General features: G+C 41.1%; 1 protein-coding gene and 1 pseudogene across 7 annotated transcripts in view; both read left to right on the plus strand.

Moving 5' to 3' along the window:
* The window catches only part of GABRG3 (gamma-aminobutyric acid type A receptor subunit gamma3), a 742,225-nt gene that overhangs the window by 217,845 nt on the left and 497,862 nt on the right, over nucleotides 1-26,518 (plus strand). The window lies entirely within an intron of this gene.
* On the plus strand, nucleotides 2,321-2,784 carry LOC118548273 (large ribosomal subunit protein eL30 pseudogene; annotated as a pseudogene).

Raw genomic sequence — 26,518 nt, forward strand, 5'->3', positions numbered from 1 at the left:
CATCTCTACCCCCAAACCCAGTGTGTGGGTCACTGTAAAGCTTAAAAAAATATTTGTGGAATAAATGCATGTTATTTTGGCCTTGACATTTGCTAGCATGTCCAAGACTGGTGTATTTCTGCTCAAAGAGTTTTGAATCAAATATCTTGCTCAAATATCTCCCACATAAGCATATTCCTAGTTACTCATTAACATCTGTCAAACCAGTGCTCCTAATTCTACTTCCTGGAATTAGCCTTTGCATATTAATGTCTTTAAATATTTGAAAATATAATCCCATTACCAATAACTCTTCCATTTTCAAGGTTTAAAATCTTTTGTTGTCTTCTCCCAATGAGATTCCCTTTATTAGCCTGGTTGGGCATAAGTGTTTTTATCTATCTCATTCCTCAAAATATTCAACCTTGCTAATAATTTCCACTGGAAATCCTCTTGTTCAGCAATGAACTTTTATTGTTATTTTTTATTTATTTATTTGACAGAGAGAGACACAGTGAGAGAGGGAACACAAGCAGTGGGAGAAGGAGAAGCAGGCTTCCCGCGGAGCAGGGAGCCCGATGCCGGGCTGGATCCCAGGACCCTGGGATCATGACCTGAGCTGAAGGCAGACGCTTAACGGCTGAGCCACCCAGGCGCCCCCAGCAATGAACTTTTAAAAATAAGTTTTCCGGGGCGCCTGGGTGGCTCAGTCATTAAGTGCCTGCCTTCGGCTCAGGTCATGATCCCAGGGTCCTGGGATTGAGCCTCGCATCGGGCTCCCTGCTCGGCGGGGAGCCTGCTTCTCCCTCTCTCTCTGCCTGCTGCTCTGCCTACTTGTGTTCTCTCTCTGTCAAATAAATAAATAAAATATTAAAAATAATAAAAAAGTTTTCCAACCATGAAGTGACTCCAGATATAGTCAGTTCAGTGACCAATGCTGGACCACCTTTGCTGCCCTTAACAGAGATGAGATTTCTATTTATGCAGCATGAGGCTATACTAGCAATTTTATTTATTTATTTATTTATTTATTTATTTATTTATTTATTTATTTATTTTTGCTGGCTTAAAGTTTGTTTGTAGCCCAAACTCTGAGGCCTTTTCTCAAATGATTTCCTGCTACATGATCTCTTTTTATTCAGTTATTATGTACTTAATTTTTACTTCTTATCCCTTTAAAAGTTCTTATTAGTTTAAATTGATCACAATAACCTGGGAAAATATTTTGGGCATTAATGTCAGCTAAGATATTCCCCTCATTCCACAGAATGCTCAAGCCAATAGTTCATAATGTTATGATGTTCCTACATCTTCACCATGTTTTCAAATGTGACAAATGTTTATGATGCTGAGAAGTATGTTCTCAGCTGATATTAACTTCTATTCTCTGAGCATGACTCCAATCCTCTTTAAACCTCTATACTGCTCAGCATATAGTTCCCACATTTCTGTGCTGACCACAGCATTCAGTGTCCACAAACGCCTGCTAAAAATCAAGGCATACGGGCTCTCTTTGGTTTTCCTCTGACCTGCAATTTTGGTAGCTCTCTTGAAAAGATGTGGCATGGTTTGCCATAACCTTTTTTTTTCACTGATTCCATCTTACTCCTAGTGATTAGAGTATCCTTTTCTAGAGGCTTAACAACCACCCAATAATTATTTATTCTTACCATTGAGGAGAGATTGTTAGATTTACCAGTCTATCCCAAACCTACCATTTCCATGTCAGGAAAATCATAACAGCATGTGCTAGTTTCTACTATTCCATAACCACTACCTTCTCTGCACTTTCAAGGGTTTGTAGTTAACATCTATATGGAGGTAATTCTCTTGAACCTGAAACTTTAAACCTAATTGTAACAACTAAATGTCACCTTCCAGGGCTAAAGCTTCCTGGAAGTCCATTTTAGCCTTACATTTTCCTGCTATTAGCGCCCCCTGGATCTCTCATTATTTCTAAAGGTCACTAGAGAGCACCATCTCCTGTTCTAAAATTCTCCTGCCTCCCATTGCTTTTCTGGGCTTCACTTAGCATTAACATTTATTACTATCTTTAACTTATATTTTTATATCCAACCAAGTTCTAAGACTTGGTAATCCTACCTATCTGGCAGCTGTGTCCTCCTTTTAAATCCCAAAGTCTAATTCAGGTTCTTGTATCCTCTTGCCTGGGGCATTCCCGATGTCTCCAGACCCTGCCACTTGCTTGTCTTCCCATATGTTGCAGCAGAAGCAGTTTGCTGAAGCACAGATTTTATCCTGGTATTTTCCTTTTCAAAAACTTTCAGGCGGTGAAGAGCTTTGCATTGTGGGAACTCTTTCCTTTCTCTCTCCCGGCCCTTTTGGCGGCTGCTTTTGGTTGGGGCCGTCCCGCATCTAAGGCAGGATGGTGGCCGCAAAGAAGATGAAAAAGTCGCTGGAGTCCATCAACTCCAGGCTCCAGCTTGTTATGAAAAGTGGAAAGTACATGCTGGGGTACAAGCAGACTCTGAAAATGATCAGACATGGCAAAGCGAAAGTGGTCCTCCTCGCCAACAACTGCCCAGCCTTGAGGAAATCTGAAATAGAATACTATGCCATATTGGCCAAAACTGGTGCCCATCACTACAGTGGCAATAATATTGAATTGGGCATAGCATGTGGGAAATACTACAGAGTATGCACACTGGCTATCATTGATCCAGGTGATTCTGATATCATTAGAAGCATGCCAGAACAGACTGGTGAAAAGTAAATCATGCAAAATTTTTCTTTAATAAAACTGGCCACAGCTTGTTTTAAAAAGAAAAACAAACAAACAAAAAATAAAAAGCTTTCAAAGTTTCTCCATTTCCTGTGGAATCAAGTCTTACTTTTTTGCCTCTTCTTGGCCTAAGTGTGTTAAATCCACATGTAAATCTTAATTCAGTTCATCCACTTCACATTCCTTTGGTGTCAGACTGAAGTTTATGACTTGATTCATTCTACTGGTCAACCTTGCTTATTACCCACATCTGGAAGGCTGGGAAAACCTAAAAGGGAGGCAGCAAGGAGCTTGGGTTAAGACTCTCAAGCCAGACACCTCCTTGGAATGTATTTTCCTTACTAACAGAATGGAAATATCTATTACAAAATATTAGGATTGTAAAATGTGGCTGAGAGTACTGAAAACAGTGCCCAGAATGTAATAAACACTTGCTGTATAAATGCATGTGGTTGCCTAGTTTAGGAGATTGAAGTGTTCGTTATTTCAAGTACTATAACTTAACTCCAGTGAGCCTCAGTTACCTCAATGATGAGATGGTTGGTCATAAGGATAAAGAACAAGGTATTGCAGTTAGACAGACCTGGGTTTGAGGCTCAGCTAAGCCACCTGTTGGCTCTATGACCAAAAGAAAGCTACCTACAGTTAGTTACAAGAGGCCAGTTACCACATCCTTTTAACTCAATGCCTTGTAAACAGTTAAAGAATTACTGAATAAATGGAGTCCTGAAAATGGTCAAAGAAAGATGAACTGGAACACAGCACTATCACTTTCTATTTAAATGAATGTGAGCAAGGCACTTGACTCCTTTCTACTTCACTTTTCTCATATGAAAGTGTAAGGGTCAATGAAATAATGCATGTAAATAAAGCAGCATGCTCATACTTACTTGGCTCTCAATAAATGTTAATTGTTAATATATTACAATAAATAGTAATTAAATAAGACACAATGCATAATGTCCCTGATGGAGTTGGTGTGCAGTAAACACCCAATAAATGATATTTGTCAGTCATCATCATTCTTGTCATCATCATCATTCTTCTTAACATTCTACCTTTTCTAATTCCAAAATTATTCCTTTTGATAGAAAAGGTATAGATAGTATTTGAAATAGCGTTAAACTCAGAAAAGTGGAAATCCAATGACTAGCTAGAGGCAGGTAATTCTTTCAGCTATTTCCAAGGCTGGGATTTAATCAAGGATAACAGTATTCTGGATTTTTACTTTCACTCCATGTGTGTGATATTCCTTAGTTTACTATTGGAGACTAGAGAACATCTTTTTCCCTTATGATCACTCTCCTACTCAGTGGATCCTCTGTTATCTTTCAGAAAATAGGTGAAGAACCATAAAAAATGGTGAGAGAGCTTACTGGGAATTTCAAAGAGTAATAAGGCAAGTTAAAATCTTCTAGGACAATTGTCTCAAGGGAGACACTATGTGACAATGACATTTGCTTAAGATTTTAGAATTTTCTCAAGGTCTAGTAATTCCTCTTTATCCCTATTATTTTACTGTGTGCTTCCACCTCATCTCTCCCATTCCCTCTTCTTTCTTCCATAGGTCTTTCCACTCTTGTTCTTAATTTTTCTCTTGGAAACTCTTTTCATTTCTGAGAACATCTTTAACTCTTTCTTCCCTACTTATTTTTTTACCTCCCCTCCCCTCTTGTTTTTAATTCTTAATATATAAATTTGAATATTATTTTAAATGTTTTATACATTAAAGAGGATTTTCATGTCTCTTAAAAAAAGTGAATTCATAATCTTTTTTACTCTTCTCTGTGATCCTTGAGGTTTTTTTTTCCCCCTCTCTGATTAGTAAATTTCATTTTCGGAAGAGTAGAAAAAAGATATTTTACCCTGAAAACAATGTTTTTTGTTAAATAGGTGACTTTATGTGAGTTTGCATATGATTAAAAAAATATATTACACATGCATACCTACAGTGCACCTACTTTAGGAGTATGTAGTTACAACATGTGAGCCCTACTGGATGTCAGAAGCTATCATAGGTGCTGTGTTTATCATCTCCAAATCTGACAGTGACCCTTCAAACACAATTTTTGCCCCTATTTTTCAGATAAGAAAACTGTTGTTTACAAAGATTATTATTTGGGGAGTACAAGATTGAGAATGGCAGAGACCAGCTTCAACCCAATGGTGGCTGAGTCTAAACTTCCTCAGACTGGGGGATATTGAAGTATGGCTGGAAGAGCAGAAAATAAGGCTTTCATGTACTTCTAACATAAGTAATCTAAAACATCAGTTTATATTAAAACAAATATGATGTGTTATATGATAGACTGCAGATTTTTCATGAATTTTAAAGCTATCATAGGTAACTTCAAAGTCATCAGGACAGCAACACTTTTGTGGGTTTTTTCATGAATTTTTTTAACTTTTCATTTTGTAATAACTATAAAATATATTCAAATAATTATTTAAAATAAAATACATTTATTTTATTTGCATTTATTAAATAAATATTTTATTTTAAATAATTACAGGAAAATGCAACACTAGTGTAGAGAAGTCCTGTGTACCCCTCACCCAGTTTTCCCCAAAGGTTGCCTCTTATATAACTGTAGTGTCAAAACCATTTGATTGGCATTGCTATAGTGTGTGGATGGATATAGTTTAATGCCATTTTATCACATGTGTATATTTCTGTACCCACAACCTCAATGAAGATACAAAACATTTCCATCACCCTGTTCTCTCACCACAAAGATCTCTCTCCTACTGCCTTTTTATGGTCACATCCTGAATTTCTAACCCCAACAACTGCTACTCTGTTTTCCATTTCTACACTTTTCTTCCTTGGGGGCATGTTATATAAATGGAATCACACAGTATGTGACCTTATGAGATTGGCTTTTTTTTCTTTTTCACTCAGCACAGTGTCCTTAAGTACCATCTAAGTTGTAGAATGAATAACTAGTTTATTCCTTTTTACTGCTGAGTGATATTCCATAGTATGGATGTACCACAGCTTCCCTGCGTACTTACTGAGAGAAATTTTAGTTGTCCCCAGTTTTGGGCTATTACAAATTAAGCAACTATGAACATTATTATACTAACCTCTTATACAGTCCTAAGATCTAGAAAAAAAATTCTAGATCTAAGGAAAATGTCTTCTAAAAATGAAGGTGAGAGTAAGATATTATATGATTAATGAGTGAGAGAATTCATCACCAGCAGGGATGAACTACAAGAAACATGAAAAGAATTTTTTCATGCTGAAGGAAAATTATACCAAATGGAAGTTGTCCACTGAAGGATTGAAGAGCTCAGATAAATGTAAATATACAAGCAAATTTAAAACACTTCTTATTTCTTAATTTCTTCAAAAGACAATTGACCATTTAAAGAACAAGTAATAACAACGTAGAATTAAGTTTAATATATATGGAAATAACATGTGACAATAATAACACAAAGGACAAGAGAGAGTAATTGGAAGCATATACTCTTTTAGTTTCTAATAAAATATGATATGTAAATAATACTAGTTTATAATAGACACTGATAAATTAAAAGATGCATATTGTAAACCATAGAGCCACAAATTTTAAAAAACATGGAGAGGTGTAGCTTAAAAACAAATAAAGGAGATACAGTAAAATATGAAAAAATCCTTAGTTGATCCAAAAGAAGACATAAAAGAAATATAAGGAATAAAGAATAGATAGAACAAATAGAGAACTAATAACAAGATGGAAGGCAAACAGAAACATACCAATAATCACATCAAATGTAAATGGACCAAATACTCACCTAATACATCCATTTTTCAATAGCAGTATTAGCGCTCTTGATTATTTTGAAATCATGACAGTGGAATCATGTAAAGAATGTGACAAATAAGATGTGTGAAAGAAATAAGATTTCATTTTTATTTTGTTAGCATTTTTTTGCCAGTTGTTTTAAATGAGTGTTTAAAATAGGAAGGCTGATGTAAAAAATGTGCCAATTATCAGTATATTATTTATGCATTCCCCAAATAGATTTTGAATCTCTCAACTCAAGCAGTTTTCAAATTGAAAATATATAATTACTACTTTCAAGACTGTCCCTTCCAGATTGGGCTTTTAGCTCTCGCTCTGTAGCTGACTCAGACTTCACCAGGGCGGGTGACAAAAAAGAAAGCTGGGCATGGTCTGGTGCTGGGGTGACAAGGGAAGGATAGGAAGAGAGGCCTAGTGTCTCAGGGCATAGAAGCACAGATTACACTGCTCAGCAGTGGGTTGGGTGGGTTTGATGTTAGAGCCAGATCATCAAAAGTTTCTCCTAAAATTATAGTCCATAATTTGGTAAGGCAGATGAAACACCAGTATTTTAGAATCCATGGCCTAAATTAAGAAATAAATTATAGCTTTGAGATTCTACATCAATCTTAAATCATAAAACCCATTCACTTTAAGTAATGATTTCTTTTAATATTAAATAAAAATTATTTTTCTTTCACTTGGCCCAATGTAACAGCTAGAAATAAAGGAATAGTGTTGCATATAAATGTTCCCATTGAATCATTATTCCTGGTAGACTTGCCCAGAAGTACCTGCCATGCCATTGCCTTTCTCCCCAAATTGTGTGTGTGTGTGTGTGTGTGTGTGTGTGTGTGTAGTATAGGGAGAACAAGAGAAAGGCAGAGAAAGAGAGAGAGGAAGAGGGAGAGATAGAGGGAGAGAAAATATTTCCCTCTCTCGCCACCTGGCACAACATTTCTTATATAGTGTTGGTGCTGAGAGGTGAAGCTTCCCCGAATGCATGGAGTTGTTGCCCGTGTGAAATCCCGGAAGATCTTTAGTTCTCAGGATGATGGCTTTCCTGGCTGTAAAATTTCTCTGGGGACTGTCAGCGCTGGGTTCCACACTGACCTTCACTCCCCTTTCCTCCTTTGACACCCACTGGCTCAGAGCCATGACTTGTGTAACTTGAGACAAGTCACTATCCTGCACTTTTGCGTGTTGAGCTCCTCTCTGACACTTTTGTCACTACTGCCACGGGATCTTCTCTGTCCTTTCGCTCCAGGTTTCCACAGGACAGGTGGCGCTGGACAGGGACTTCTGTAGTGCCACCTTATTTAGTTACCACATAGAGCAGGCTGCACCTGCAACCCCTAACCTCTGTGAGCCAGAAAAGTCCACTGAATCCTTTTTAGTCAAGTTAAGTATGACTGCAAGCCCATCACTCAGTTTAATCCCAGTCATTACTGGGCAGGCACCTTACTCCCCCTCCAGGGATCCAGGGATTTCCATGCTACTCAGACCTTCAGAGAAGGGCCTCTAGTCCACAGACAGCCTCCTAGTTCAGGTCTCTGTACCTGGAAATCATGGTCTCGTTCCTCTTGTGCAAACTGTCATCTCAGAATTAACTGGTGAGTCTGGGAATACTGCACAAGGCATCCAGCCACTCTATCAGATGAGGGCTGTCAGATTGCCAGCAACAGTTTGTACCCCATCATCATCTGGGTGGCCTGAATTTCACTCATCCATGTGTGAATGCACCTAGAGAAATGCTCTTTCTGCTTGCAAGCCTCACTCCCGTATTAGGAGAGCAACACTCCATCAAACAGTTAGACTCATTTCTTGTGACAGAGGCATATAATGCGCCATTCTAAAAGTCTATAATCATTTGCTAGCTCTAAAGTTGATATGTCAGGGCTTTCTTCTTGTTGCATTTTAACTACCTACTTCATTTCAAAATGTTCTGGATGTGATTCTCTTTACTGATGTAGGGAAATGTTGTATGCACTTAGGGTCCCATTAGCAGTTCAGCAGGGAATTGTCTGCATTCTAGCGGTGTTCAGAAGATAACCCAAACGCAAATACCCATTATGTCTGCTCCTTTGGCTAGCAATTCCAAGCCATCTGGATACGGTTGGTATGGTTTTATGAGAAAGGGAGACGGTTAGGGGGCAGGGGGAGGGGTGGACACCTAGTGTGGAAATTCTGAATAGAATTTCTTGCTCCAAAAACTGTAAGACACAAGTCCATATTTTTTTTAGCAAAAATATGGACTTTTAACACCTAACAACAATGCTATTATACTACCAACAAAATTCCTGGTACTTCTCTGACATCCTGTATGTAATACCCAGTCCACATTCAAACGTATTTGTGTGGCTGCCTGGCTTAAAGCAGCATCAGACTCCATTGTCCACACTTGGAAATACCCACATGTCTGTTAAATGTCCTTTGTTCTCCAGCAGAACCTCGATCTGCTTGTTTTCCATAGCATGTGATGCCAGCAAGCCAGGTCAGAGGACCCAGATGGGGTCCCACAGGACCAGCCAACAGAGTCCCTTGCGCACAGGGTGGAAATCAAACAGAGCCAGCAGGAGGTGAAAGCAGAGTTTATTGAAGATACAGAGGGAGTGCAGATACAGACAGAGTGTCTGGGAGACTCAGAAAGGAAAGGAGAGAGTCTCGTCTTTGGAGTCTAGGGGTTTTTACTGAGGACAGTGGTCTGGTGTCCATGTCCTCTCAGGCATCCAGGAACCGGTTAGAACAAAGATGAGGGCCCGGGTGTTATTCTTTGGAGCCAGGGGTCTTGGCGATGAGATGTCGAGCTCTGGTGATCTGGAATACACATATGATTGCTTTATCCGGTCATTCTCATCTGGTCCTTCCTTAGGTGTTATCTGTTCTAGAGAAATCATTAACTCCTTGTCCCTTACAAGGAGGACATATGCTATTTGCATTACAAGGCATATGTCAAGTGGGGTGGAAGTGCAGGTCCTAGCAAGAATTGAGGCAGGAAAAGGAGAAAAAGCAAATTTTTATGGAGCCCTTCAGTTTCCCTATCTCATGCTGATTTGCTGAAGACATTTGGCTGTTTTCTTTCTCACTGAGCCATTTAACTTGTTCTATTGCCCCCCTTCTCTGAATTGCAAATACTGCATCACATCAGGTGCCATCTCTTCCACTTTTAATAACTAGAGTTTCTTGGTGCAAAACTACTTTCCCTCCTCAATTAGAGCTATTTGGTTACCTGGAAAGACTACTGTATAGGAAATGGAGGATAAATGAGGAGATCTTTCCCTCCAGTTGCCAATTTGCAGAGAGAGCGGTGCTCCAGTTCTCTCCAGTGTCACCCAGTGACTGTTCTTCTCTCTCTCCTCCTGCTCCCCTTGCCCCCTCGTTCTCTTCCCTTTCTTTTCCTCTGTCTCTCTTCTTTCCCTCCTCACCCTGGCACCTTGTTAAATATCATTATAAACTCAGCCTTCTTATATATTCAGTGCATTTCAGTCAGTTACAATGGTTACCTTTTGATCCTCACATATTCCTATCTTTGGTGAATGGAAGCCCCCAGAAGTTGGCTTCTGTGACTTTTGACATGACACTCCTCAGGACGTCCCAGAATCTCTTTTCACATTTCTTTCTCAAGCCCTGGAGTCAATTATCCCTCTCCGGAGTTCTGCCCCGATTCGGTAGGGAATGGCTTTTAGAAAATAACATCAGGCACCTGTGGGTGGGCTTTGCTATTATTTGGAGGTCACAGTTTCTAGAACCTTCTATGGTTCAGAGCTAGGAAGTACATAGTGTTTAAAAAAAGCAGTTGGGACCAAGGGTTAGCCCCACATTTGTCAGTCTTCCACCAGGCCTTTCCCTGGGGATAGTGGATTTTGATGTTTGTCCATCTCTCTGGGATCTGCTTTTTTTGCACCCCTCTCACCCCACCCCAGGGGCACTTTGTCTTTCCTTGCCCAGGGCTTCTGCCCTATTCACGGGACACCTGCTTTTGCAACCATCTAGTGTTTGTGACCATCGCAGAGCTCCCTGATGCTGTGCAATCCATCAGCCCCTCTGCCAGGCACACTTTCTGCACTTACCTACAGTTTGGGGTCTGCACTGACTTCTGGTTTCACCATCATTTGCTGACCCATGGACCTGGTTTCTATCAGGGGCCAAATCCTCTTTTTGGAAGGATGGAACCTGGTGGGCAGTCTGTGGGACCTCCGGTATCTCCTGCGTCAGCCATGACCCCAACACCCCACGCTAACCCCAGCTACCTGTGTGGCCACCACCAGTGTTTTAGGGCTCAGGCTATTCCCTGACACTTGTCTGTTTCTTTCAAAGATATTATCCATGAGTTTCCCATATACTATCCCCATTGATCTGTTTGTTTTGCACTGGGAATTTGGGGAAATCCAGAAACGATGCAGACACTCTGATTCCACGGCCCAATAATGTTTTAAATTAAAATTAGTATATAATTAGACGTAGCCTAGACATATGCCTCTCATGGATACATTACAGACGTGTTCTCAGTGGAGAAGATAAAACAAAACAAATGCCAGAAAGCAAGGCAAATGGGCCCCTGGTGGTTCAGCATCCCTCAGGATTGTCCTAAAGAAGGGATGCCTTTATTCTCTTTCCCTCACAATGCATCCTGACCTTTGTGCTAAGAATAGTTCAGTTGTTGCTTTAAACATTTCTAGTTCACCTCTAACTGCTGGTTACAATGAAAGAAAAGAGCCATTGTCCCTTCGTCTTAAGCACACCTGCAGAGCCACCCAGCAGAATGGCTTGGAGCAGCAGGTCTGGGGCAAACCAAAAAAAAAGGCTTAGAGAGTAGCTCTTAGCAACCTTGCATTAAAAAGGCTTGGAGCTTAAAAAAAAAAAAAAAAAAAAGACTTGAAGCACAAAGCTGGTATTAGGGAAACTTATTTTGGCCTGTGTAAATAGAAATGCTGAAAAAATAATAATAAACAAGCAAAAAAGACATTCTGTAGCTTAAATTTGTCTCCTAAGTAAAATTAAACTTGTTCCTTTACAAAAAAAAATTTATTAAAATGTATTGACACACAGTGTTGCATTAGTTCCAGGTATACAACGTAGTGAAAATCTGTTCCTTTTTTTTCTTTTAAGAGATCGTCACACTCTTTGGTATGATAACGCAATACACATACATATAATAGCAATGCATATAATAATGAATTTCTTAAAGAAAGAGCCAGCAGTCAGCATCCCCCAGCTAACTTGACCACCCACCATTTTACACTTATATTTTAACAGTTCAATCCCAAGAAACACAGCTATAGAATGAGTGTAACCGGGCTCTAGCACTTATTAGCACCAAAAAAACTACTGTGAGCTTAAGAAAGGTAATAATATTTATTCTTTAACAACTTATTTATGAACTAGTGTTTACTGAATAGCCTGGTGTCATCCCAGGTCATGCTAGTTATGCCGCCGAAGGAGACAAGAGTGTTAGGAAATCATCATAACAGAACATGATGAGTTCAGCAGTTATAAAGTACGAGGAACTATGGCTAAAAGAACAAGAGATCTTTATACTAAGAATAGTTTTATTGTTACTTTAAACATTTGTGGTTTATTTCCAGTGTTAAAAGTTAAATTGAGGCACGTTGAAATTTTAACTTTATTTGCTCAAACCTCAATTCGAGTCAGGCAGTGCCAACCCGGTAGGGGTTAAGGTGCCCCAATGACAGGAACAAGGTGATGTGGTTTTGGAGTGCTGCATGGGGGTTGTGAGGGGCGGCTGATTATATACTATGGGGTTGGGGGAGGTAAGGAAAAAGGGAGGTTTCAAAAGAACTTTCATATGCAAAAGAGGACCTAGAAGATCCCTGAGGCCTTGCCATTGTCAAGTTAAGGTTGTTTTTCCCTCTAGCAAGGCATTAACATGAAGATAGTTGAGAGCTTCCTGGAGGAATACACTCTGCCCGCTTCAAGTATCTGTCAATGGGCTGCAGGTTATAAGGGCATTTAATTTTATCTACATTTCCTTCTGGAAGCTAAGTCATTGATGATAGGAATGCTTTGGTTCTTGTAGATTGCTAAAACATTTGTAAACTGAGGGAGACTCATGTCTTGTAGGATTGTGATCTCTGTAAGTTAACTATTTGTTTTTCCTTTAGGGCAGCCAAGAGTGCCTGAGGAATTTCACATATATCCCATGGCGGGGGTTGAGGGGTGTCAGCTTCTGCTTTGTCCTCAGCTTGCCTTCTGTTCCCTCATCATAGGGGCAGAGCTTTTAAGGAGCAGACATGGAAGCAAAACAAGGAAATGATTTGATTAGTTATAGCTTACGCAGTTTCCTTATTTGGGAAAGCCTAGTTGACTATGTTTCCTTGTTCTTAAATTTCATTTTCCTTTTTTTTTTTTTAAAGATTTTATTTATTTATTTATTTGTCAGAGAGACAGAGAGAGTGAGCACACAAATAGGGGGAGTGGCAGGCAGAGGGAGAAGCAGACTCCCCACTGAGCAGGGAGCCTGATGTGGGACTTGATTCCAGGACCCTGGGATCACGACCTGAGCCGAAGGCGGACGCTTAACCAACTGAGCCACCCAGGCATCCCTTAAATTTCATTTTCTGGAATACCAATGCATTTATAGGACTTGACTCTGGCTTAGGTTTTGGTTTGCTTACATAGGCTACCAAGGCATTAGAGCCACCGGTCTAATAGCCTATCTGTTTAATTGTTTTAACACTAGTGATTGCCTCTGCTTGAAAAGTCAGAAAGGCTTCCCAGAAGTGGTGCCCAGAGAGTACAAGTCTGAGAACTTGCATGGCAGAGAGCTGAAAGAGTTGGGAGTGTCCAGTCCCAATATGTCATGTACCACTGTGTGCTTTTCCACTGGAAGGAGAGCCTGGAAAATTCTGGGATTCAAATGCTGAATTCAATGCCTGATTTTAAATAAAGCCACAAAGAGCATCAGTGACAATGCTCAAGTTATGACTCTTGGATTAATGGGTATTGTGTGGAAGAGTTAGTGGTTTTGAAGTGGGAAAGTGAGGTTTTGTCTCATGGAGTCAAAGAATGAATCTCGCAGACAAAGGAGAGAGAGTAAAGCAATAGAGTTTTATAAAGCAAGGATACAGAAAAAGCTCTCAGGAGTGAGAGGGGTCCCAACAGGGTTGCCAACGTGGGCCTCCACTGACAGTCTTTTATTTAGAACTGACCAGGGAGCTTGTGGCCTTAACATTCTTGTGATGTCTTGGTTAGAGTAAGGACCAGTGATAAAATCTTTAATGGCTCACATCTTCTTTGGGGTCTGCTCATTCTTTGTTGGTCACAAGTGACTGTCATAAAAGATCCCCACCTCTGACACCCAGGGCAGGGTGATCTGGTTTGTTCCCTTGTCTCTGGTTTCATTACGCCTCAGCATTTCTGTGAGCCTGATCACGTAGCCCCCTATCTATCTCTCCCTACCTAGCCTCACCTGTCCCTTACTCAGTGAGACCCTTCAGATGTATATCGGTGGGCCATACACTTAGGGGATGATTGCCAACATGTACCTTTGGAGGGGGGGTAGAGATAAAGGAAGTTTCCAAAGGAATTTTTATATATTAAAGTAGACTTACAGGATCCCGGTGGGGGTGGGAGGGCAGGCTAAGATTGCTTTTTGCCCTTAGCAAAGTGTCAACGTCCAAGCAGTTGAGTCCCTAGGGAATGTCACACTAGGGGAATGTCACTCTGCCTGTTTTAAGGACCTGTCAATGGGCTGCAAGTAGTAAGGAATTCTAATAATTTTTCTTTTGCCTTTGTTTCCTACATCAGTTTGGCTTGTGGCACACCTACCTGGGTGTGTCTCATTTCTGTGGTTCATTAAGCAGAGGGACACTCCTTAACTGCTTCAATGCATTTCAATCTCTTTTTTTAAATTTAATTAATTAATTAATTAATTAATTTGCCAGAGAGAGCACACAAGCTCCACGCTGAGCATGGAGCCCGATGTGGGACTTGATCCCAGGACCCTGGGATCATGACCTGAGCTGAAGGCAGATGCTTAACCAACTGAGTGACCCAGGCGTCCCACATTTCAATCTCTTTCTAAAAACTTTGCAGGGCTGCCAAGAAGACTAGCTTAACCAAACCATGGAAAATGATATGAGGCATCTCATAGATGCTCCAACAGAGATTATGAGTATTATTGACTCAGTTAATCCTTACTCTTGGTTAAAAACCACAACTCATACAAGCCTAAATGTTAGAAATTGTGAAATTCCTCTTCAGAAATACAAATCAATGCCAGAATAAAAAATACTACTTATTTTGTAAATGAAAATAGTATCATCAATGAAGTGCCACGATTTGCCATTTTGAAACATGTCCAATTTAGCAATCTAGAAAAGCAGTGTTGTCAGTCTTGCCTCTAGGAGCAGCTTGCAACAATGTCCCATGCATTGTCCCATGCCCCTTGCAATGCAGTGTCACTATGCATTCATCGTATGTGTCCAAGATAATAATGCATTAGTCACATTCAAAAAAAGGCATTGTGCTTTTTCCATTTTTGTTGATAATGGTGCCACCAGTTTTGTAATCACTTATTTTCAGTCTACTAACTTCTTTGCATAACAAATTCCTCTGATTTTTGTGATGAAATCCTCATGGTTTGATGCTTAGTCTGACTCCCAAGAAATTTATCTTTTTCTCCTCTGCTATAGTATGAAAACTTTAATCAAGAACTACCCAAGTGAGCAATTTCCAGTTTTAAAATGTTCAGAATTCACCTCTTTCCAGAATACAAAGAAATACAACACCCTAGGGTTCTATTTCTGGGTCAGGAACCCATTTATCTTGTGTCTTCAAAAGTCTGATTCCCTATTTGTTGCCACCTGTTCCTTATTCTTTCATGGCATGAACGTCAAAGGCCACAGTATGTGGAGGTCAGAAGAAGCGCAGGGTGCTTGGAAAAGGAAACAACGTAATGATGCAAGGTGGGGAAGGGGAGCAGTTCTCTCTTCAGCCTGGTATGACTCAAAACAGCGCCTCTCTTTGTAATCTCTCTTACCAAATTGTTCTCTGCTGTCACAGTAAGTTCATCACCTTTTAGATGTAACTGAAGGCAGCTCTGAGGAGTCAGAGCAGTTCTACCTCTGAGTTCATTGTGCTTGCTGGTAGACTGCCTGCTGGAACATCCTTGGATCCTTGGCTTTCCCCAGGAAACATTGGGCTCAGTGTGCTTCATCTTCATGTCACAGAGAGTTCATGAAGATGTTAGCTGGCACCTAGGGGTGATAGCGATAAATTGGGCATGACCACCACACTCTTTCTGAAGAAACTTATTAATATCTAAGTAAAGGTGTGGGAACTGTTAGTTTAGAAGACTGAGTAGATTTATACCTTTCAACAGCAACTGAGAATAGACAGGCAAATGGCCTGAGTGGAAAAACAAAAAACAAAAAGACACTGAACAAGATAGCAGCTGTAATATTCTCCCAGATCACTTAGTGACAGTTGCTTTCAAATGCATTTCCATCCTCAGATGGCCCAGTGCCCCTCTGGTAAAGTACTAGACTTTCCTATACTGTAGCTTGCATTCACCTTCTCAAGCAAGATCCATTGATCAACCCATTTCTGTTAGCCAACCCCGACTCCTTTCATACCCTCAAGCTCAACACAGGGCTCCAACCACATCATCATTTACCCTATTATCTTCATCCCAACTTAGATCCCATTTCTAAGGTGAACCTATACTCTGTGTGTGTGCACATGCACATGCGCATTCTTGCAAGGGTTCAAGCAGGGTCAGTTCTAGAGATTATTAGAAAACACCACCACCAACAACTCTATTTTTGTTCCTTGTTCTTCTATTTCTTCCTTCATTCTCCCTGGCTCCAAACCCACTGACTAACACTAATGCTGTCACTGTTAGCATATGGCCTTCAGAGACCTTATGGCCTCTGAAAATTCTCTAATATTTAGTTAGGGCTCAAGGTCATGCCCAATTTATCGCTATCACCCCTAGTTAGGGCTCGAGTGTGGTGGTCATGCCCAATTTATCGCTATCACCCCTAGTTAGGGCTCGAGATTCGGACTGACCAACCAAATGCACAAAATTGTTTTGGTTTAGTATTTTAAGGTTTGTTTTAGTCTTCTCAGACTACAATAACAAAATACCATAGTCTGGGTTACTTAAACAGCAGAAATTTATCATCTCACAGTTCTGGAGGCTGGGAAGTCCAAGATCCTGGTAGGACCTCCTTTCCTATCTTGCAGATAGCAGCCTTCTTTCTGTGTCTTCACATGGCAGAGACTCAAATAAGGACACTAATCCTATCTCACTGGAGCCCCATGCTTATGACCTCATTTTAGCCTTAATTACTTCCATAAAGGCCTTCTCTCCAAATATAGTTATATTTGAAATGGTTTGAAGTGGTGGGGTTCAGAGATGATGGTCAAGAAAAAATTCTTGAGATGTCTTCAGTGCAGAAAGTGGTTTTATTAAAGCATGGGGACCGGACCCATGGGCAGAAAGAGCTGTTGCCCTGGGGTCGTGAGGGGTGGCTGATTATATACTTTCAAGTTGGGAGGGAGTTAGGGGTAGCATAAATCTCTAAGGAATTTTGGAAGCAAGGTTTCCAGGACCTTGAGGGGGCTAGCTATTGTTAGAAAAATGTCATTTATTACTGTCTAATAAAACCCTAGTCATGAGTCCCTTCAGATGTGTATCGGTAGGTCATATGCTTGGGGGATGATTGCTAACATATATCTTGGGGGGTAGAGATAAAGGAAATTTCCAAAGTAATTTTTATATGTTTAAGCAGATTCACAGGATCCTGGGGTTTGGGCTAAGATTGCCTTTGTCCTTAGCAAAGTATTAAATCAAGGCAGCTGTGTTCCTAAAGGAATGTCATTCTGCCTGTTTCAAGGACTTGTCAGTGGGCTATAGGTAGTAAGGAAATTTAATTTTTCTTTTTTTTTAAGATTTATTTATTTATTGGGGGGGGCGGACAAGAGACAGAGGGAAAGAATCTTAGGCTGACTACCTGCTGAGTGCAGAGCCCAGTGCAGGGCTCCATCCCAGGACCCTTGAGATCATGACCTGAGCCAAAACTAAGAGTTGAATGCTAATCCAACTGAGCCAACCAGGTGCCCTGGGAATTTAATTTTGCTTTTGCTTTTGCTTCCCACGTCGACATTGGGCATTAGAGCTTCAATGTATGAACTTGGGGGCAGGGGACATATTCAGTCCATAGCAAGGTTGGAAATTCCTCTCTCACATCAGATGTTACTTTTAGCTGCTAGATTGCACTGACTCTGCTTACAAGGGCCCCAATTTCAACCTTCATGAGAGGGAGCAGGGCAGTAAGGGCCTAAAGAGTTGAAGGGCCAGAATTCAATAAATTCCTTCATATCTCACCATCAAATCTTCCAACATTTTGGGATGGAGACATTGCAAGCAGGCACCTGGTAGGAGGGATGGTTTGTTAAAAGCTGCTTTTATTCTCTAGTCCTGTGCACTGACAGCCACTGAGAGCTGCTCATATATCATGTGGGCAATTTGGGGGGGTGTTTTTGTGGGGAGTCTGAAATCAGCATAACCATGATGCCCCATTCCAAATCCCCAGAGTCCTTCATTCTAGATTTTATTCATCAGGGAGGGAAAAAGAAGACAGTCCTCTTGCCAACATATACCCTATTTACTAGAAGTCTTACCTAGAATCACACTTGGGTCTGGATTTGTGTAACAGACATATCCTAATACAAATAGCTGGGCATACAACAAATAACGAAGGCAGTGTTACAGATGTGTGGCCACTGAAAGGATCAGGCAGAGGTTAGGGCCAGAGACACAGATTTTATGATTTTTGTCTGAATGAATTGCTAATTCTATTTGTTCTATGATAATGCACTATCATATATACACAAAGCCATCTGACCACACACATACATTCCAGCCACATCTTTCTGGAGGTGATTGTTCCTTTTTCAGTTACATAATACATCAGTGATAAATGATTATTCATTCACTTATACAAATACTTATTGAGTGACTGTTATGTGTAAGCACTCCCCAAAGTGCTGGGTAAGCAGCTGTAAACCAAGACTCCAGCACTCAAGAGTGACAAGTTCTGGTCATATTCAGATCATAAGGTCCTAGTTAAGATCTCTCTGAACTTCTTAATGACATATATGTCATATACTTAGCAATCTTTTTATGCCATGTACTTAGCAATCTTTCCCATTAAATTCTGCACACAAGAAAGTACAATGAATTCCCGAAACTACTAAAGGCATAGCATTTCCAATATAAAATACAACTGAGGGGTGGCTCAGTCGTTAAGCATCTGCCTTCAGCTCAGGTCATGATCCCAGGGTCCTGGGATCGAGCCCCGCATCGGACTCCCCGCTCCGCGGGAAGCCTGCTTCTCCCTCTCCCACTCCCCCTGCTTGTGTTCCCTCTCGCTGTGTCTCTGTCGAATAAAACAAAATCTTAAAAAAAAAAATACAACTGAATATAACTGAAAAATATATGTGACTCCTACTGAGAGTTAGTACTTAGTAAAAAAGCAATACAATTGAATGTGGATACAGATATTAGAATAACGTGGAGAAGCCAATGAAAATGCAGATTCTGAGGCACCCTTGCACATCAGCCCTGGGGATGGTCCCACATCACAGGTGCTTTCTGTAGTTTCTCTGGCTGACTTTTAGACTGCAGGCTCTATGCTTGAATGCAGACTGGTGCCTGGACACAGTTTGCTCCCACAAACTACTCTTGTTAGGTTTATTATTCAAATGTGCATTTATTCAAAATTACAGATAGTAAAATGTCATGGACCTGAGAAGTTATTCTCAAATACTCAAGACTTTGGGTAGTCAAATCCATGAGTCAGAGTTTTACTGGCTTTTATTGTTTTTCATAAGTGATGTTTAAGAGGATGCACTCAGGAATCAGAGACCATGCTCTGAATCTGTGTGACCTGATGCCTGGACACACCTGGGCTTCCACTCCTGATTTACACAATGGAGGTAAGGATTCCTGTTTCTCAGCATGGTGCTGAGATTTGAATGAGATGACCTGAGGAGGGTGCTTAGCTGAGAGGCCAGTATAGAGAGAAAAGAGCTTCCCACGCAGCCATCAACTAAAGAGATTTGTGCTGAACTCTGGTGGCCCCACTGGATATCCAGCTGTGCACAGCTGGATTTTCAACTGTTGCAAATCAAGAGTGACCCTGCTGGGGGAGCAGGCAGTGTGTGGGCTCAGTGGTCCAACTAGTAAGATGTCCTCTTGACCGAAATGAGCTGCTGCCGGTTCGGGCTGCTAATGGGCAACTAATGTTTACAGGAAGCCTACAAAAAACATCCTTTGATAACTGAGGACATAGTCTTAAGGTGATGCCAAGCTAAATTGAGCAAAAACAGCAAGAAAATAAAACTTCCACTTTTGTGATTTATTTTTAGTTTTTACTGAAGAATGATCAGTTCATCTTAGAAAAGCCTTAGGTGGTGGATTTCTTTAAATCCTTGATTTCTACTCTGTGAAATATTATTTCACAGATGACAAGTTTGTTTGTTTGTTTTCAATTTTTTCCTCCTGGCAAGCAGTGAAATGATCGGCTGGAGTTTTAAAGGGATGACAAACATGCTTCATTTCTTTCTAATAGGTACCTGATCATGTTGCTGAATTTCTGAATGATAAGGATATAAAAAAATAGTTATCTTTATTACCACCTCCTCTACTCCCTTAGCTACAGAAAGACTGGAAAGAGAAAACAAAACAAAGCATTAGGCTTGGCTTTCAACTGGCATCTTGCTCCTGACATCTAGATAAGAAGAGAGAGAACTGAGTGATAGAGATGTGTGCCTGAGGTTACACAGCTAAGCAGAGGGAGCCAGACTGAGAACAGGCAGTTTGGATCCCCATTCCCTGATTTTAGCCAATACTGCACATTTAAGTAACAAAAGTGCTGTTTTGAAGGAGGTTTGAAATGGTTCTGGGCCTTAAAAACTCTCAAAGTATATTTTCCCCTGTTTTATTGAGATGTAATTGACATATAATATTGTATTAGTTTGAGGTGTACAATGTGATGACTTATGGATGTATATATTGTAAAATGGTGACCTTATATGGTTACAATTTTTTCTTGGGATGAGAACTTTTAAGATCCATTCTCCTGGCCACTTTTAAATCCACAATACACTATTGTTAACATAGTCACCATGCTGTGAATTACATCTTCAGAACCTATTTATGTTATAACTGGAAGTTTGTACCTTTTGACCATCTTCACTCATTTCCCACCCCCCACCCCCATGGCAACCTGTCCCTGGCAACCACCAGTCTGTTCTCTGTATCTATGAGTTCAGTGTTTTGTTTTTCAGATTCCACATATAAGTGAGATGGTTTGGTATTTGTCTTTCTCTGGCTGACTTATTTCACTTGCTCTGGAGGAGTTGGCCTTGGGTGCAGATCCCAGCTCAGCCCTACTACAAGGGTCCTTGATCATGTGGATCACAGCTCTGCATCCATGAAATATGGGCAGTACTCCCAGGGTTGTGAAATTTAAAGGAGGAGACGCATGAGAGCTCCTGGTGTGAGGTGTTGAGCATAGTAAGCATTCGATAATTTCTGCAGCTCTGGTTGTTGCTGGGTTTAACATTGATGCTGTGCCATAAAGTGAGGCTCAGTGAGGTGAAATTAGCCCAAGAGCACAGAGCTCATAAGTGGTACAAGGTGGATGTCTCTCTAACACTGGTAACACAGGGTGGGAGGAGTAGATGGAATGATCCTTCTGGTTTCTTCCAGGTTTCCTCTATGGAAACTCTAGAAAGAACAAAAACCATTCCATTTAAAATGTGATATATTAGCTGCCTGCTTCTGCTCTGAACAGCTCTCACTGTGTAACTTGCCTCTTTGTTCCATTTATGTGAGCAAGAAGTTGATGTTCATAGGAGGGCTTGTTGAGGAGATACCAGTGGAACTCTCCATAGCAAAATAAGCATCCACCTATTTATTTAATTTTTGTCTTCTTTAAATGAGGGTTTACTTCATCTTGAAAGCAATGTGGATGAGGTGGCAGCTGCATATGCCCCTGGTGGGAGTAAATCTCACAGGTGACACCCTCAGGAAACAGAGCAGTGGAGCTCACGCTTGTACTTGGGTCTGGTGTCCAGTGGAGTACATACAAGTAAACGTCAAATATGCATTTTACGGAAGGTCTCACAAGAAAGGATTAAGGATAGATGGAGCCAAAGCTTATTGGAACAAAAGGACCACATATTGACAGCCTGCTTTGTTTTTTTTATTTTGATTGTGTGGTTAGAATGACAACCATTGTGTTAATCTGGTCCTGGAGGTGATGTACTTTTGTTTTAAAGTGAATCTGTTTTTCTTTATTATTATGTTAAGTTAACCAACATACAGTACATCATTAGTTTTTGATGTAGTGTTCAAGGATTCATTAGTTGCGTATAACACCCAGTGCTCATCACAAGTGCCCTCCTTAATACCCATCACCCGGTTACCCCATCCCCCACCCCCCTCTCTTCTGTAACCCTCAGTTTGTTTCCCAGAGTCCACAGTCTCTCATGGTTTGTCTCTCTCTCTGATTTGTTCCTTACTGAAACAAAACAAGACTTTCCAGAACGTATCTCAATGCTAGCATTAACTTGATTCCATCTGATGGTTCCTGGATGAAAGAGAATATGTCCCCGACTGGGAGGGTGAACACTGCAGCCTCAAGTGAATACCCACCACATGAACTTCTGTGGCTGGTTTGTCTTATTTCTTCTCCTTTATTTCTCCCTCTCTATCCCTCCCTCCTTCCTCTCTCTCTTTTTCTCTTCTCTCCCTAGTTTTCTTTTTCTTTCTTTCTTTCTTTCTTTCTTTCTTTCTTTCTTTCTTTCTTTCTTTCCCTTTCTTACTCTCTCTTTCTTCTTTCTTTCTTTTTTTCTTTCTTTCTTCTTTCTCTTTCTCTTTCTCTCTCCCTCTTTCTCTTTCTTTCTCTCTCTCTCTTTCTTTCTCTTTCTCTCTTTCTCTCTCTCTCTTTCTTTCTTTCTCTCTCTTTCCCAGTCTTTCTTTCTTTCTCTCTCTCTTCTCCCTTCCTTCCTTCATTCCTTCCTTCTTTCCTTCCTCACTCCCTCCCTCTTTCTTTCTTTCTTTCCTTTTTCCTTCCTTCCATCCTTCCTTCCTTCCTTCCTTCTTAAATATTTCTCCTAAAATAATGCCTCCATCTCTTCCAAACAAAAAACAGAAGAAAAAGTAGGATGAATGTTTACCAGCTTCTCTGTGACCCTTCAACAAAGAAATTACAGCAGATACAGTCCAGCAAGTTTTCCTGGCTGACATTGTCTGTGTGCAGCTATGACATGTTACATTTAAAATTTAGTTTATATGTGACAGGTGTGGCTTTCCCTCTTACCATAAATCATCTGACTAATTATGAGGTTGAATTCTATGAGCCATACTAGAAAAACTGTCTTAGCACTCTTCACTTTTAAAATATATGCTCCCTTTTGGGAATTTTACAGGAAACAAAATGAGAAAATCATGTTTTTCCAGACTGGCATGTTAGTTGTTTAGGATTTCTATCGGTGCATCATCAATGGCATTACTTCTCTAGCTCAAGACACATCCCTGAGCACAGCAGATACAGGCCCTTCCTTCAGGGAGCTTGCATTCTGGCATGAGGAAAAAGAGTGACTGACCCTTTTTCTCTTTGAGAGGAGGGGGTCAGAGAAGTCTTCCTATAAGGGTCCAGATGGTAAATGCTTTAGATTTTGACCACTGGGTCTCTCTTGCCATTGCTCACCCACGCCCTTGTAGTGGAAACAGCCATGAACCATATGTGAATGATGGGCATGACTGTGTCTAGTGAAACTTTACTTATAGAAGTGTACCTTAGGTGCACTTGACCTGAGAGTCCCAGTGTGCTACCTCTGAGCTATATTCATCACTCCCCACAAAATCTTTCCTTAGGGCCTCGATATTTACATCTTTTTAAATTTTTTATTGCTGTTGCCTACATTCCCTACTCCTTTTAGCTGTCTCCAGCTTTTTAGCTCATCCATACTTTATGAAATGCAGAGAACAGCATAGATACCCAGCCATCTCTACACAACTCCCCTGGAATAATCCCCACTAATCCAAACAAATATAAAGCAGAGAGGAGAAATAGAGCAGAATGTTTGTCTTTAGCTCCTGTCTGCTGCTTGACTAACTGCATCTGCTTTGATTTCTAAAGAAGAGATTAAACAGAAATTCTTCTCTGTTGAGTACCTGTTGGGTCCCGACCATTGTGTTGTTTTTTGGATATACAGCTGCAGGACATGGCTGTTACCCCTTAAATGTGGGCAGGTCAGGAAGAGAGTTAGAAAAGCAAATAGCCGGCAGAGTAGAGCATAGTAAAGTCAACCAGCAGAGCTCAACATAGGATGTCACTGGAGTACATGGAATGAGCATCTAACCAGCTGTGTGTGTGTGTGTGTGTGTGTGTGTGTGTGTGTGTGTGTGAAACAGGGAGAGAAAAGGAGAAAGGAATACAGAAAGAAAGAGAAAGAACAGTCATTCTGAGCAACAAACACAACAACAAACACAACAACCTGCCCAAGGGCAGTGAACCAGAGTCCATAGTATTTTTGAAAACTAGGAACTGCTTCTTCTTGACAATTTTGGTCTATATAAATAACTTGGAATCTTTGAGGCCTGGAAACCTGGTTTAGGGACTCTTAGGATGAGAAAAAAGTCCGACAAACATCCAGGTTCCTTTATGGGGGCTGGACAACATGCCCAGTTTACCAAGGACTGGCCACTTCTATGCAGGAATGCCTCTCAGAAGACCACAGAATCAAGGCCACGTGAGCCCTAGATAGGGGGCAAAGTTGAGGTGAATGTTGACAGGTGGATAAAGCAGAAGAAAGGATCCCTCTTTCTCTCCTCAGCCTCCAGAAACACCTGTAATTCCTTTTAAACTTTCCCCTCCTGATTGCAGGCCACAGAGCTGGCCTTTATTTTACCTATGCTAAAAAAAAGAGTGTAGTAAGAAGAGTATTCGTGAACACATTTCCCCCCACATAGGTGACTTTCAGCTTTCTAGTTCCCATAGTGTTTAGTGGCATACTGCCTTGTCTCTCGCAGCCAGGGGTTCTTCCCAACTTTGGGCTGCTTGCAGCTATGTGAATTTATTCTCTGTCATATGCACACAAACACAGGCACTAGGGCACGCTCACTTTCAAACTCACAACCTAAACTGATGCAGAGTTGTGTTTCCAGTGAGTTGCCAACTATGAGGGATGCCACTCTAATATTTTCCTTGATAACAGGTAAGTGTAATGGAGAATATTACTGACAGTGCTTATTCTTAGAAGATACAATAACAGTAGACCATGGTACAGTTTGAATGTTTAAATCTTGACATTTTAGAAGTCAAGTGCCAGCAGAGTAGGAGAAGTAGCAGTTCCATAGCCTGGAAAGGAACACTCTGTGGACCCTGAAGATGCCACCCCCACCCAGGGACATAGGGAGGAGCTATGGGGAGAGCCCTGGTGTAAGTGTTTTGCTTGACAACATGTTTTGTTAAAGCACACCAGAAGGCCAGGTTCCTAGGAACAGAGTCCCTATTTTCTCTCACCCTGATCTCTCCAGATTCCTTAGAAGATCCCCTATTGAAGGAGCATTTTTCTGTCTATCAGAAAGTAGAAATAAAAGGAGGGTTGAAGAAATACCCTAGGCCATCTCTGAGCCTGTTGGGAATATATTTTTGTTATTGTGGGAGACTGAAAAAGAGACCTGGAAGGAAGTGAGCCAGTGAGGGAACACTAGGGCCAGGCTTGCCTGCATCTGGACTCTAGTCACGCAGGTCTCCTTGTGTCTACTGAGAGGACCAGATGTTGCATCCTTAATGTCATTTCGGCTAACGGAAGCAGGCCGTTCCTTCAAGACAAGAAGCTTATCTTCCTTTAGTCATCTCTTCACCAGGTCTATGCAACACACAACCTTTCACGGGACCCAAGCAAACATCCCATATGCTCAGAATCACAGGAAGTCCCTAGAACACATAAATATTCATCATCCCCAAGTTACAGGGATAGATTTTACTATACCCTTTAGGCAGCCCTCTTTCTAAAATGTAATTTGCAATTTGGTGTTCTTAAAGACAGTTCATCAAATGTAAGTTGCTCTGTGGTCCCCAAACAGAGGGCTGGTTGGGGACCAGAGGTCCTCTGGCAGGGCTGCAGTGCTGGCCACAGTGCTAAGGGCTCCTGGAAGCTGGAGCTCTCTGATGTCCTGTGTCTGCTTGTCATTATTTCATTCTGGCTCCTTCCTGATCTTATGCTCTCCTAATATTTCGATGCCATCGGTAATATTGTCTATTGTAATTCCCTCTGTTTCTAATTAGCATTTCTAAGCTTCTAAGCTTCCAGCAGCTTGAAACTCAGAAAACAAATCTTAAAGTAAATCAGAACTGGAGGAGCTTGGGAAGATGGTGGAGTAGGAGGACCCTGAGCTCACCCTGCCCCACATTTTCAACGAGATATCATCCACATCCAACTCAATAAACTGGAGAGTGATCCAAAGACTGGCAGAACAAACTCCACAACTAAATATAGAGAAAAAGCTGCATCTGAAAGGTTACAAAAGTCAGAAAGATAGAGGGAGGCTGCCCGCAGGAGAGAGCGAGCTGTGCACTCGGAGAGGGCAGAGACACTAGCCCTTGAACCAGGGAGCTCGCATGGGGGAAGACTAATCCCCGTAATGTTTGGCTTTAAAAACCGGTGGGGCTGGGCGCCTGGGTGGCTCAGTTGGTTAAGCGACTGCCTTCGGCTCAGGTCATGATCCTGGAGTCCCTGGATCGAGTCCCGCATCGGGCTCCCTGCTCAGCGGGGAGTCTGCTTCTCCCTCTGACCCTCCCCCCTCTCATGTGCTCACTCTCTCTCATTCTCTCTCTCTCAAATAAATAAATAAAATCTTAAAAAAAAAAAAAAACCGGTGGGGCTGAATTCTGGGAGTTTGTAAAACTAGTAGGACTTGGAACCTGGAGCTTTGAGGTCAGTCGACTCAGCACTGGATGAGCCAGGAGGGCAAGCA

This window comes from Halichoerus grypus, chromosome 8 (genome assembly GCF_964656455.1).
Source record: "Halichoerus grypus chromosome 8, mHalGry1.hap1.1, whole genome shotgun sequence".
NCBI classification, from domain to species: Eukaryota; Metazoa; Chordata; class Mammalia; order Carnivora; family Phocidae; genus Halichoerus; species Halichoerus grypus.